At 33.5% G+C, this 15,178-nt stretch overlaps 1 protein-coding gene across 2 annotated transcripts in view; it reads left to right on the forward strand.

The window, feature by feature from the left end:
* Nucleotides 1-4,134: 4,134 nt before the first annotated feature.
* Synd (protein kinase C and casein kinase substrate in neurons protein Synd) overlaps nucleotides 4,135-15,178 on the forward strand; it is a 96,968-nt gene continuing 85,924 nt past the window's right edge. For both annotated transcript variants that reach the window (XM_028171702.2, XM_089739967.1), the window contains exon 1: nucleotides 4,135-4,411. The gene's annotated coding sequence lies outside the window, so the exon portion shown is untranslated. The remainder of the gene's footprint in view (nucleotides 4,412-15,178) is intronic.

Raw genomic sequence — 15,178 nt, forward strand, 5'->3', positions numbered from 1 at the left:
GTGCAGGCAGTTACAAAATAATAAACTAACACACTTATATAAATTAGAATTAATTACGCGGATGTTTTGAATTTTTTTTATCGAATTCAAAGTTTTGTTTTACTTCACAAACCGACAGACATTTTTTCAGTTTTTTTTAAGACCCCTATTGTCACTGCTGTCTATGTATATGCTTTTTTTTTATAACTAGTTTCTATATCTATCAACTCCAATAGTCTAAAGGGCTATTCCAGCTACGCCCGGACCGGTAGGTGAACTCACGGGCTCAACCTGAGAGAATTTGTTAACACTACCACCGGAACGGAATCGGAAAATCCGACGAGAAACTCCGTGGGCTTACCGGTAGTCTTTGTCCGTACCGGCGCAGCGTCCGAACTGTGTGCTTAGTGCAGCGGTCGGGGAACCGGAGTAAATTACCCCAAATCGGGTAAAATGAAATTTTGGGGGGTAAAAATGAAACTTTTGTCAGTAAAAAAGTATATATTGAAGTGAAACTTGTTTAGAATAGTTGTGATTTCAAACTCGATGAAACGAAATGAAATTAAACGAAAAAATAATATTTATTTTTTCTAATTTATCATGAGGGCTATTATATGAAAGATGCTGAAAAGAAGCGATTTCGTTTTTTTTTTTGTTCTTCGCCATTGGGTAATACAAAAATATTTTGGGGTAATAATTAAAAAAAAAAAAAGGCCCCGACCGCTGGCTTAGTGCGAGTTTTTTAACGTTCTCAATAGCGTAAAACTTACCTGGAATTTGTATGCAGCTGGAACAGTGCCCCTAACGGCAAACGTAGACAAACGTTCCAACTCCCTACAAATTTGACTTAACTTTTACGCTATCGAGAACGTTAAAAAACTCGCACCAAGCACACAGTACTGCCGCAAACGGGATAATAAATTTTACGGTAGCTATATTTGAATACACTTAACACACCAGGCGGCCTGTATTCCAAATACTGTATATATTTTTCCAAGCCAAAAATATAATTTACCAATATACATCCAAGTAAAAGGATAATCCATTCGAAAATGAATATGCGTTGGTCGACGTTTTGTTTAGTGCTCAGACGAAACAATAACTTAACTGTCGCCACCCACCCTGAGACAGTAAAATATCCTCGGAACTCAAAACGCATTACTGTTTCGCGGCAAAAAAGTGCGGTAGATACCGCCGGACTCGCAAAACGCCCTTCCACCTATAAGTATCTATATAAAAATATGTCCCTGATTCATCAAATTTAATAAATAAAAATCATTTATATACGTGTAATCTACATACATAATATTGTTATTATCCTATTGTATATTAGTTAGGATTAAAAAGAAATTGTGCCTGTATTTTATTAAGATGCATATCTGCTTAAATACGTTTCACTGTGTAATGTTAGTGTTGAAAAGTGAACCTAAATATGATAATTATCGCTGTTGTTGTCCCCTTTTATACTAATCGCATTGTTTCATTTCATTGTGCCTAAAATAACTAGAAATGTAAAAGTAATCCATTTTGTGTTAATCTTTCTTACTGATATCATTTTGAAGGTTGTAATTTACATTACACACTTCTGTGACTTTTATACTTAAAATTAAATAAAACATATTTCTTCATCGAATACGTTTATTATTTGGAATGTTATTAATTGTATAAGAATATATTTATTTATTTATTTTCATCTTGAAGTTTATTCTACAGCAGATAGCATAGACAATACATATTGTTACAATTTGTTTATCAAAGTTGTGATTTTTTTTTATATTAAATACAAAATAGAATGTAGTTTTTAATTAACCAACGATAATGTCATTATTTTTATTTATTTCAACATTTACACGACGGTGATATTATTATATTAACACCATCGTTTTTCCTTATGTGTTATGTGATCCCCAAAGTTTATTGTTAAATTGAATGCACAGTAACATTCAAAATGACGACTTTGACGCCAACTGCTGTACCCGGAATTCGGTGAATACACTGTCCGAAAAAACCGAGATCCAGATCCAAAAAACTGATTTTCTCTACATCTAACATGAAGTTTGTGTGCGAGAGAGAAGGCCCATTCATTAGGTACAGTTTTTAAATGTGTTAGAAAGAATAAAACATAATAGTAGAATATATGTTATGAGTCCAAACTCCGGACTATTCACACCCGGAATTCGGCGATTGAACTGTTGACGCATATCTTGTTGAACCCGGAATTCGGCGATTGCACTGTCCAAAGGATAGACATGAGATGGAGAAGTCTCAGTGGTATTTAAACGGCTATCCTTTCAGACCGGAGCGCCCAAGTTCTTTGCTGTAAAAAATCTAGAAGGCTGTGCTAGTTGTGCGCCCTACCATCTACCAGAATCGCGGCCTAAAGGATAAGACTCCCAGTGCACTCGTATCTTATCCAGCGACGCAACTATGCCAATGTTCGAATCCCGCAGGCAGGTATCAATTTTTATAATGAAATGCGTACGTAACAAATGTTCACGAATGACTTTCACGATAAATTAATAAAATCGTTCAATGAAAATAAAACCCAAAAAAATATAATTAGAGCAATTACTGAAGGCAGGACGTCTTGAGATCCCGCACTGGTAGCTACCACTATCCTGCCTATTTCTGCCGTGAAGAAGTAATCCGTTTTGATTTAAAGGGTCGGGCAGTCTTGGTACATTAAAATTGAGATTTAAAACTTATATGTGAAGGTGCGTGATGGCATTGACGTTTTGGATATTTAAGAGCTTCGATAACCACTCAACACCAGGTGAGTTTTGAACTCGTTCATCCATCTAAGCAGTAAAACCCATCAGATCAAGGGTGAGAAAAAAACAAGAGATTTTGAGAAGTAACAAGGATGCGACTGGATTAATTATCTTATTTGTTAGTGGATAATCTCTGATAGAACGTGTAATTGCTGTTGATGGTACTGCTATGTATGACGGCGAAGTAACAGTAGATAGCCTAACAGTTTCATAAAGTTCAACATATTAATCAAGTATTACGCTGCATTCAATGCTTTTGTAACTTTGTTAAAACTATTCAATCATTGGGATCACTAAAATTTGATCAGCTATAAAAAAATCAACAATTTGACATTCATTGGATAATATTATAGATAACAGTAGACATTAAAGGCATTAAAACATGATTAAAACAAAATAAATAATCTTAAAAAGAGATTTCATTAAAAACTGGCTCTTTCATAAATTCTATGCGAAACGGAAAGTACATTGAGAGCCATGAACAAGTGTTGCCTAAAATTTAAATTCCCCCGCTTCTTACGATAAACTTTGGAAAATTACAGCTGAAATTTAAATCTAGTTTGAACTGTCCTATTCAAAGTGGAGTAAGAATTGTTGATCTCTTTGAGGCAAACCTTCCACGGACCAAGTCTAGTTAATTAACTCACGAGCTTTGACGCTTAGCATCACTCAGCAAAAACTAGTTACACTTACATAGCCCTAAAACTATTCCTTTTATATACACAATGACCATAACTTCTTTCTTGTCCGCTAAGTAATGATGAATCATTTGAACTATAGTAATAATATCTATGAACACCAGCAACTAGCCAATACCAGTCATCTTATGTGTCCACCTACACACAGGTTCAGAAAATTAAATTTCATGAAAATGAATTGTTTGTATGAACCAAAACACAAAATAATATTCCACAAAAACGGAGATAGCTGATAGAATACTTGACTCATATTAAAATATCATTGAGAAAAATGCGTTCGTAAAATAATAATCGGTTTGAATTGTACAAAATGTACTCTGAATGAAAATCAGCGCACGTAAGAACATAATAGTCTCGAGAGGGGCAACTGTCGCTTTCATCTATAAATTTCTGGGTTTTATAAATTTAAATTTACTTTAAAATCACATTTATTTAAATTTATGCTTGATTTAATAACTGAATTGTTTTTTGTTTAAGATAGAAAAATAGTTTAAACAACTTCAGTTTCAAAAATAATTTCGTTACACACTATATTATGTGACACAAAAGTGACAAAAAATTGTAATCATTCAAGACTATCATCATACCACTAAGACCTAAGATACATTAAGACAATTTTTACTTTTTTATTGGCAAGAAAATCTACATACGTCAGAAAAGTGTGACTTTCCGACTATAGCAATCTGGCAACATTTTATTCAGTGATGGCCGATGTTTCAAGTTGTGCGGAGTGAATAAAACTTTGCCAAATTTGTGTTAATTCACAAATTTAGTTAAATTCGTTACCTTTGAAGTGTTGAATAATTGTCATTGAAACATTATATTCAAATTTGTGAATTTATTGGTGACTAAATTGTAAGTGTTGTTCGATGTAGAATGTTTGTTGTGTCGCTGTAATAGGATCGGTGTAAAATAAAATATTGGATTACTGATCAGGGTTTAATTGATCGTTGTGAATTATCGGTAAGTGCATAAACTACTTTTTCATAGTCACATTAGTTTTATCGGACGAAAATCACCGGTATTTGATGCCACGAAAGCTGAACGTTACTGCAAAACTACCTGTACAGAGATAACGGCAAATACTGTAGATTGCGATGAATTTTGATAACGTTTAGCGCCTCACGAACAAAATTATGTTATCATAGTTTCCTAATAAAATTCATTTTACACTATTGACATTAACACTGGAGCTACTTATCTCAATGTCTAAGAATGTTCCATGCTCTATTTCCCACTGAAAAGTTTGATATAAATTGAGAAACCGTAGTGAGAGGTATTTACGTACTCGCTACCTCACATTCCATTACAGTTCTGATGAATAAAAATTCCATAGTGGAATATTCTAACAGTTATACAACAAAAGTACTTAATTTTCTTTTTTTTTATATTCAAAAAAGCATTTAGTTACTTTTAAACAGAAATAACTTTAGGTTTAATACTAAAACTATAATAGTGTCTGTCTAGAGTTCTTATTGGAAAATATGAGACATATCAATGTTAATGGGCTTTATTAATTTCCACCAGGAAAGACAATTGTACTCATTGAATTTCTAAATAATCAATCTGGGTCTTTATTCAAAATTATATGAATATGAATAGTGCTAACCATATTGAAATATAACATTACAGTCTCATTTGTATTGCACACAGGAACTCTCTCCTGAGTAAACTGAAATGCATTATTTCTTCCCAGAACAAATAGGTAGTATGATGTTATCCATCTGCAGGCTACCAACACAACAACACATAATTCAGTTGAATAAAAAAAGTTGAGAATACTGATCCTAAGGATTAAAGAAAATGTACTGGTACTAGTACTGCAGGTGGCTAGTGTCACTTACCTGTGTTCTTTGAGTAGTAATTATAAGATCTTAAGAAATCTTAAGTTAATTGCTTACTTAAAAATGATTGCGCTTGGCTGTGAAAAACTATAGATTTTTTGTTATCTGAAGATTCCCAGATAAAGTCGATAAATAAACTTTAATAGTTAAAAATATGAAATCAAACCAGGTAGTTTTTGCATCAAAAATGCAAAAATATAATACATCGAAGTACTGAATTAATAAAATTAAAAATATTATAATAAAAAAAGACTAAATATCGTTTTTGTGATTGTTTCGAATAAATATACAATTTTGGTTTACAGATTAATTGTTTTGTAAATAAAACCATAGTTTTTATTTATTAAGTGTTAGTTGCAGTTAGTTGCAGTTGAAGTAATACAACTTGTGCATTATCATAACTGCATATACCATCTCTATTTGTAAAATAAATGTGAAATTATTCAAGTGCGATAAAAATGATCCCTGGTGAGCATACTGTTATGTCCATTTCTAAATGAATGTGCATAATAATTTAAATATACTGCTATTTGTTACCAGTAGGAGATCAACCCTATGGAAAGTAAAATTAGTACTTTGTAAGCAGTGGCAGGAAAAAATAACTGTTAATAACATTTAACCAACAGCCTTATTTTAGAAGAAGGCAACAGATTAGCTGTGCTCCCGGTATTGCTGACGGCCATTAGCGATGGTGACTATTTATCATCAGGTGGGCCATATGCCCATCTGCCAACAGATTAGCTGTGCTCCCAGTATTGCTGACGGTCATTAGCGACGGCGACTATTTATCATCAGGTGGGCCATATGCCCATCTGCCAACATAGAAAATAAATAAAAAAAGCATAAAATTGTTAAGAAATTGTAAAAAGATATTTAAGTGTAATTTTAGTAATTTTAGCTAATAAAAGTATTGAATATGTGCATTATTCAACCCAACACAAACAGGACATAAGAATATGTAACCTACTTAACAAAAGTTTTAAATTCCAGAAATATGTGGGAATCCTATTGATAATGGATATACAAAGGGAAATTAAAAAAAAATCTTATCACATGTTGCAAAGAGCTCAACGCAACATTACTTAAGTAGCAACCTTGTAACCATCTGGATGTTAATTCTCTGTAATGTTTGCATATTAATTTGTGTGTTTAGCCAAGCATTAGTTACGGTTTGGAAAAGTTTAAGGAAACATGACTGAGTAGAGTATATCGATAACATTAATTGCAACTAAAATTTAAGATAAACGTGTAACTTAAAATGTCTTAATTCGTCGATATTGTTTTTACTGTTTTATTAATTTTGTCATTATTCATAAGATCGCCGATAATACAGTAACGTAAATTTACTAGAGATATCGCTCTATAAAACATTTTGAAATATATCGAAGACTATGCTGCTAATATAAAAAAAAAATATGTATACACAGCCTATATATAAATACGCAAATAAACCCCTACTAAAATAATAAACCTGTTTATTTTTCAACTTCCTAAAAAGTAAGTGAAATTGTGAGATAATCATAGAAGTTTCAATAATTATCATTTCAAAAAAATCTGCTCTGTACTATTCATTAAAGTATGATTAATAAAATTATGCCCCTCATACTAGTGAGGTTTAAATGCACTAGCACAAAACCTAATTCATAAAATGTACTGGTACTGCAGGTGGCCAGTGTCACTTACCTGTGTTCTTTGAGTAGTAATTATAAGATCTTAAGAACCAAGTTATTTGCTTACTTAAAAATGATTGCCCTTGGCTGTGAATAACTGTAGATCTTTTGTTATCTCAGGATTCTCAAATAAATTCGATAAATAAACTTTAATAAAATAGTTAAAAAAATGAAATCAAACCAGATAGTTTTTATAACGAGCAAAATTAAATTGACATAATGTTCAGTTCTCGAAAAACTCGAATCCCTGTTATAAGTTGGGTCATTTATGCGAACAGCGTACCGTAGGCGATAGCTTCGCCATTAATCCATCTGAGATTAAGGTATTACAGGAATTTTGGAATCGGAAATTGGACCGATTCGCGTGGAACGGACTTTGCAAGGTCGCTGGCCGCCTGTCACTTGTTCACTTACTTGTATGCTTAGTATGCGTAATGTACACTTTAATATTAGGTACATAATAACAAAATACCACACTACGAATATACTTATTACTTAAAGACAAGTAAAAAACAAATTATAAAAATGATATCGTATATTTTCGGTGCAAAACAAAAAGAAAACACGCTTTAATAAAAATAAAAAAAATACGATCGTCGTTAAAATTTTAAGCCAAAGTTGTACAATTATTTCATTGTCATCGTTCCTTAATATGTATGCATATTTACAAATTAATTGACCCGTGTTAAAACATTTGAATATTATTTTGAAATATTCCATTACTTAAGATAAATAACTGCCTAAATAACTATGTAAATTTGCAATGTAGTGTATCTATTGGAATACAAGTAACCGCATAAAAAAATATATAAAAATCGGAGATCCTTCGTGCTTTTTTTGAACAAGTTAATTTTGCAGGAATGTAGGTTGATTTGAAATTACTACGTTCACCCAGTTGTCTCATGTTCACCCTACTCGGGATAGTCGAGCTTAAGGATGACAAATTATAAAATGAGAAAAGAATTAGTAGGATTAAGGATCGTGTGATCTTAAAACTTATTTGTTTGCTGTGGGTCAATACAATAATCAAACAGCGACACAAAAATAAATAACATACATAAGGGTAGGCAAAGCTCGTTTGCGATGGTTTCCCGGATAAAAAATGGTAATCTCCCTTTCTCATAATTTTCTAAGATATAATTAAATAAACCTTTGTGTAATAAATTAAATGTTTCCCGTTTATTATTTCAGAGTTGAAAATATAATCGTAAGAGGAGAGAAATGGTTTTAATATTTCATGTTTAATTAATTGAACGCTTACGAAAAGTAAAGTAATTCGACGAACATCAAAAAGATTCTATAATTGTTTTTTTAATTGAATTAATTAAATGAATAACGCCTACGACACTTTGGGGAGTACCGAGCTATTATACGTGACAAAATCAAATCATTGACATCACATTGCTTACAACATGAACTTAAAAAGTTATCTCGTTCCAAAGTTATTTAATACATAGACACGTAGCCGATTGAGCAACTGTTAGAGAAACGTAAACCTGTCGTGAACATAGCGATTTTATTGACCGTTCGTTGTTTTCGAGCAAGGACGTCGAAGATACAGGTTGACATAGTTTTTGTAAACCTGATAGGCTACTTTGTTATTTAGTTCGTTTTTATATATATTTTTAATGCGCAGTAATTTTTCACGACAAAACAAATGTTTTTTTTTTAAGGCTTTATTCAGGTGGCGATTTTTTTTTTCTTTTTTACGAAGCGATCACTAAGACATTTTCTTTTAAACACAAACCCAACTTTTTTTTAAAACAAACTGCTAAAACGCAATAAATATATGAGTCGACTATTATCAAAGGCGGCTATCTGACTTTTGGACAATGATTGGTAAATCAGAAAAACGAATTATTGACTTTGTATTCCATTGGCAGTCACAAAACTCTTCAGAACGACATCTTAGATAAATAACGGGTTAACTATTAACCTTTATTTAATGCAGGTTTTGAACCGTATTCTTTGAAGGAGACGATTATATTCAAATAAATCTGTATTGACATATCAATAATTTTTTTTTGTCCAAATGCACAGATTGCCACCTTTGATAATAGACGACTCATATCACTGACAGAAAAAAAGAATTAAATAAAAGTAACATTATGTAACTAAATTCCTCTTTTGAAGTGTCGTTTTTGACTGATGGAATTCTAATGACGTCTTGTTTCAAGCTTCAACGTCATTGATTCATTGTGTTCGTTCATTTTATACGCCCGTTTTATGTCGATGACTCGGCTCGAGGCGAAGCTAACTATAAGCTTCCTAATTATCGACACGTCAAGTGATAGTCGTGCGAGAGCAAGACATCATTTTAAACTTGCGAATTTAAGACGTTGACTGTGTTGTGTGGTTTAAAAAGCCCCATACGAGGAATCATACCCGCGCTATTTCGCTAGAATCAGGAGGGACTATGTCCAGATTTCTATGAGTCATATTAAAAACGGTCTTTTGTGAGGCTTATCATGCCTCATACGCACTGAAAAGAAGTCCGATCTTGCTACAAAAAGACCTCAAACGCAATTTGGAGAAATTTTCATCGGTTTTATCAAATAAGCAATTTTCCGTAATAAAGTTTAAAAAAAAAATTAATTGTCGGTTTATGATTCTGAAATTCATCATGGTTGATTTACTAACATAATAATGTACATGAACCTTGTCGATATAATATATTTTCGCAACGCAGCTACAACAACGAATTCCGGCGAATACGAACTGAAGGTAATGACAGTGGAAGCACGCTCGACCGCCCGCGTTACCCCACCCCGGTTATATCCGGAAACGTTTAGAAATTGGACCGTACGCTCGTCCGTCCGGCGTCCGGTCTTATTTAGGCAATAGTCCTTGCCGTTTACGATTTCAGTTTCGATAGGATTTTTTTTTTCTACCTAAGCTATCCTAAGGCTGTCTTAGGAGGCTATATCAGCGTCGCCTTAACTAGTAAGTGAGCTCACGGGGCTCAAGCCTGATGACGTTGCTAACACGAACCCTAGCAAGAGCCGTGCTTCGCAGAATCTACCACCGGATCGGAAACGCGACCCACTGAGAAGATCCGGCGAGAAACTCAGTGGGCTGGATAGGGATTATTGTAACCAGCTTAACAATTTTTTTGTTAACTTATCACCATGAAGATCACCAACACTAGTCACTGTTCTTGGTCTCACTGGTGGAACCTCTGGGTCTGCGGAGGGACTTCGGTTCCCTCTGTATTTTGTATCGTATGTTCCATGGGGAGTGCTCTGAGGAATTATTCGAGATGATACCGGCATCTCGTTTTTACCACCGCACCGCCCACCACCGGAGTAGAGTTCATCCATACTACCTGGAGCCACTGCGGCCATCCACAGTGCGCTTCCAGAGATCTTTTTTTGTCACGCACCATCCGGCTATGGAATGAGCTCCCCTCCACGGTGTTTCCCGAACGCTATGACATGTCCTTCTTCAAACGAGGCTTATGGAGAGTATTAAGCGGTAGGCAGCGGCTTGGCTCTGCCCCTGGCATTGCTGATGTCCATGAGCGACGGTAACCACTCACCATCAGGTGGGCCGTATGCTCGTCTGCCTACAAGGGCAATAAAAAAAAAATGTTATGAGTTCTATATACAATCTAACCCATAGACACAAAGGCCGTGCTTAGGGTCCGTTTATACCATTGTTTAAATTTTACGATAAACATCAAGAGTTCCCAGATGAAGGAAAACTCCGCAGTAATTAGATTAGCGTAATCATTGATCATAATTGTAAACCCTCAGGGGTAAGGTAAGTTTAGCTACATAGGAAATAACATCTAGGAAGGACACATTTCGCTAGACATATATTTGTAAACAAACTGCACATTTTGCAAGTACTCTCTCACCTCCTGATATCATAATTATCCGATTTTTAGCAGTTTCTTTTTTCTATAAATTTAATAGTTGAAACCTCATACAAAAATCTCTTCATACAAAATATTCCAGTCTAGATCAGCTTTAGTAATGATAAAAGATTGTATTGGTTATGTATTGTGTTAGTAACGTTTTCTAAATTTCCTATTACATAGGCGTAGTCCGCCAGCACTGTCACTTTTAATTATGATGATTAGTTATCGATCCTATGGTCATCTAATACTATTTACAAGATTACGGGACGTTCGAACGTTGACCACTCTTTACTGTTTTATAAAGAAATGGATATAATCATTAGTATGTACTTTAAATTTTGTAAAAGACGCCTACAAAGTACAATAATTTTGGCATACTAGAAATGCTTTGTATACAGCACATATGTATCTATTTTGATAGTATATACATATTTTCATTTATTTATTCATTAGCCCATATGAAGAAACGTGTTTTTATCAAATATCACGGATTCTATTCAAATTTTTAGATTATATTATTATAAACATCATTAAGTACTGGTTTGAAAACGACTTGACTTTCATTAAGGATGTAATCCAAAGCCTTGCATACTATAAAAACAACTCTCCGCGAATCGCTTTTAACAGTATCTGCACAAACTTGTTTCGTTTGTAATCTGTGTTCGACGATCCGAGATAATTCCAAACAATAATAATCTTTTTGACCATCAAAATAATTTCCATTTCAGATTGTGCTATGAAAAACAATCGTGGGCCTCCGGTATTTTAATTGGATTATGGCCGGTTTCAATAATATTATTTTAAAATAAAACCGTTTCTTGTGACACAAATCCTAAGAACAAGAAACTTTAATAATTCAATATCCTTAATTTACTATCTACTTAAGTGTAAGATTTAAAAAAATGTTTTGGTAACGGTAAAGTATTGAAAACTTGAGCATTTGCTAAATGATTATAATAAACACAAAATTTAACAGTATAAGTAGTTTTAAACATGTCCAATACTCAACATAAAAATCAATGTCAAACATGGTCATAAAAACATGTAAATTATATATTGGAATGTTACATCATAGATAATAAATTAATTATATTATGGTACTTTACTGAAATTCTTATTTAAAAATATATAATATATTTTGTAACCAAACTTGTACCGTTGTATTTTTTTCGTAATAATGTCCTGCCTAATGGGTTTAAAGTCATAACGTAAAAAGTCATAACGTTAAAGTCGTAACGTAGAGGCTGAATAAAAACCGTTTTTGTTTGCCTACTGACAACCATACAGCTTTCCTTGTTATTGTATATGGATGTTTAGAAAGCTAGAGGTGCAGCCAAGCCGATGTCTAGCAATAGAGAATTTTCTATACTTCTTTTTAGGAAGGTCATATGTTCAAAAAATACTCCAGAAGGGTAAAAATTCAGAGTCTGATAAAACAGAGCGAGGTTGCAAACTGCAATAGTGGATAAACACGGCTGTTCCAAATTCTATACTCCGATGGTGGTTGAATCGATTATCTTGTACAATTTCTTAGAGAACAGGTCCCGAGTAATCGAAACACCTTTACGTTCACTAAACAAGAAGTATTGAATATGAATGAATTAGAAAATCATGACGCCTTCACTCACGGTCACATACCTTTACAAATGCGAATTTCTCTATCGTGAACAAACATCAGGCGCCTTTTACCAACATTCCACCGATTAGATGGCTGTCTGCTGAGTGGGCTTACCCTTCTCATGGAACACAGATATCCAGCTGCGTTAAATCCGCTTGTGAACCGTTTTAGTTTGACTGTTACTGCAAGGTCGTTTAGTTTTATTGAATGTGTCCTTCCTATCTACACAAGTGCTTAAGACACAAACTGCCTTACAACTAATGTTTTAATACTAGTAAGCACATCCCAGGAAAGGATCACTTTATTGATAAGTCGTCACGAAAACTAGTTAACTGATATGTAAGGCTTCTGTTTATATGTAAGGTATGAAATTTTAATAAAATCATTTTGTATGGTTACATCTTTCTTTATTAGATACAAACCGAGAATAGATATTTTTACCTAGTAATTTTGTTATACCTTTTCAATATTATTATCTTGACTTACATAGAAAATGACAAATTACGAAATATAAGTACAATGTGAATCAGTGAAAGTCAAATAGTGAACGCTATTGTTTGTTGTTGCTGTGTAAGAAGTTAAAACTGAAGCAACGCACTCATAAAACTCGTCCGTCGTTATATTAAAGACCAGACGACCCGTCCACTTAAATCCACTACACTATGTAATCAACACGCTTGATAATAATTTACAATGCTGTTTGTAAGTCTTCCTATTCCTATTTATTTTTAGTGGCACTGAGACAGCAAATATTGCTATGCTATACTATTGCATATATCGAGCATTTCTAATGCACTCAACTCTCTCCCCATGTCTTCGGTCCGTTGTGGTAAAGTGATCACTATTTGGAAGCGTATTTTTTTTATTTTTTTTTATTGCTTAGATGGGTGGACGAGCTCACAGCCCACCTGATGTTAAGTGGTTACTGGAGCCCATAGACATCTACAACGTAAGTGCGCCACCCACCTTGAGATATAAGTTGTAAGGTCTCAGTATAGTTACAACGGCTGCCCCATCCTTCAAACCGAAACGCATTACTGCTTCACGGCAGAAATAGGCAGAGCGGTAGTACCTACCCGCGCGGACTCACAAGAGGACCTACCACCAGTAAAAAGTATTTTTGAACATTATATTCTTTCTATTCACATTAGTCTACAATCAACTTAATTTGTTGATAAATTTAATGACACGTATTTTATTCCATTCGTTATTATTATTATTTTTGTTATTCAATAGATTTTTTATTAATAAATAACAAATCAAAATAATTTAACATAAATCAGTTCATACAGTAGGCACAGTTTCCAAGGTACTGGCTGCGTTGCCTCGTTGGACCAGCCAGACTCACTCCACCAGTAATTACGCAAATTATTATTTTGCGGGTTTCACTTTTATTACACGATGTTATTCCTTCACCGTGGAAGTTAATCGTGAACATTTGTACGGGATTCGAACACCGGTGCAACGCTTCAACACGAATCCACCGAACGTCTTATCTTTTAGGCCACGACGACTTCAATAGAATCTATGAAGATTCACGTGAATAAATGCTTTGATTTCGCTATTTAATAACGGTATTTATATTGCAGCGTTCACTTGCTAAAGTTATTATTTACCACAAGTCAAACTATAGCTGTTGTTTTAAAACAAGTCAGATTAGTTTTATTTCATATCCGATATTGCTTTAGAATGAATGATGACTGATGTGTGAAGTGAACAGGTTTGTCCTGAATTCGGTTCGTAATCGTTGTGACCCGCATGCGATGGACATCGCGCCAGACACGCGAAGACACGGTTTAAACTACATAAAGAAATTACTTTGCTCCGAATTGCCTTAGGAAGTTGTAGTAACATTTCAGTTAGATAACCGGTATGTTTTTATTTTAGTTTCATTCGGAACAATTACGATACGATTTCTTGGATATCGTTATTATAATTGTTATTATATCTCACACATTATAGATGACTACCATGCTCTATTTAAAGATTTAATTACATCATAACAATACTATGAATATTAGTTCTTTAAATCATCTTTATGCATAAACTATAGTTAAGTAATCAATAGTATTATTATAATAACAATGTTATAGACATGAATGTTATTGGTTTATTTTTCTTTAAGGCACTTATAAAGTGTTTATATATTTCTCGCATAATATTATGCACCGTAAAGTTTTCACTTTATTCTATAATTCTATAATCTCTATAATTTATTCTATAATCTCAGAGAAAACTTTTTCTTTATAGACAGCCATTGTCTCCAATAACATAGTCCAAAAATTAGTTTTAAGGATTATAATTAATTTCAAACGATCACTCAATCATGATTTTTGTGATATATTAATGATCGGTGTTCCAAATCATTAAAATAAATCTATTTAAACCTAAAAATCTATCCATCATTTTTAACGTCAAGTTCAACACCAATTACAACGCTTGGTGTCAAATATGACTAATCGTGTATTAATGTATTTTTTGATAAGGTTGTCATTTATTTTTGGCCCTTGTGACGTCACACGTAACCAAGCTTAGCCTAGAATTTGCAGCAATTTCGAAAACCGTTAGTGGCCCGATTTCCTATTAAATATTAAACGCGATTGTAAACACGAGTTATTTCTACTACAAGAATTAATAGCACTCAGCAATTTGCATGATGCTACTGGTATGCTAAGAACTACGTGCTTAATTTGTAACGGTATTTCGCACGAAAAATTATGTATAATTGTTTCTCTT

Source organism: Bombyx mandarina, chromosome A1, assembly GCF_030267445.1.
Source record: "Bombyx mandarina strain Sakado chromosome A1, ASM3026744v2".
Classification (NCBI taxonomy): Eukaryota; Metazoa; Arthropoda; class Insecta; order Lepidoptera; family Bombycidae; genus Bombyx; species Bombyx mandarina.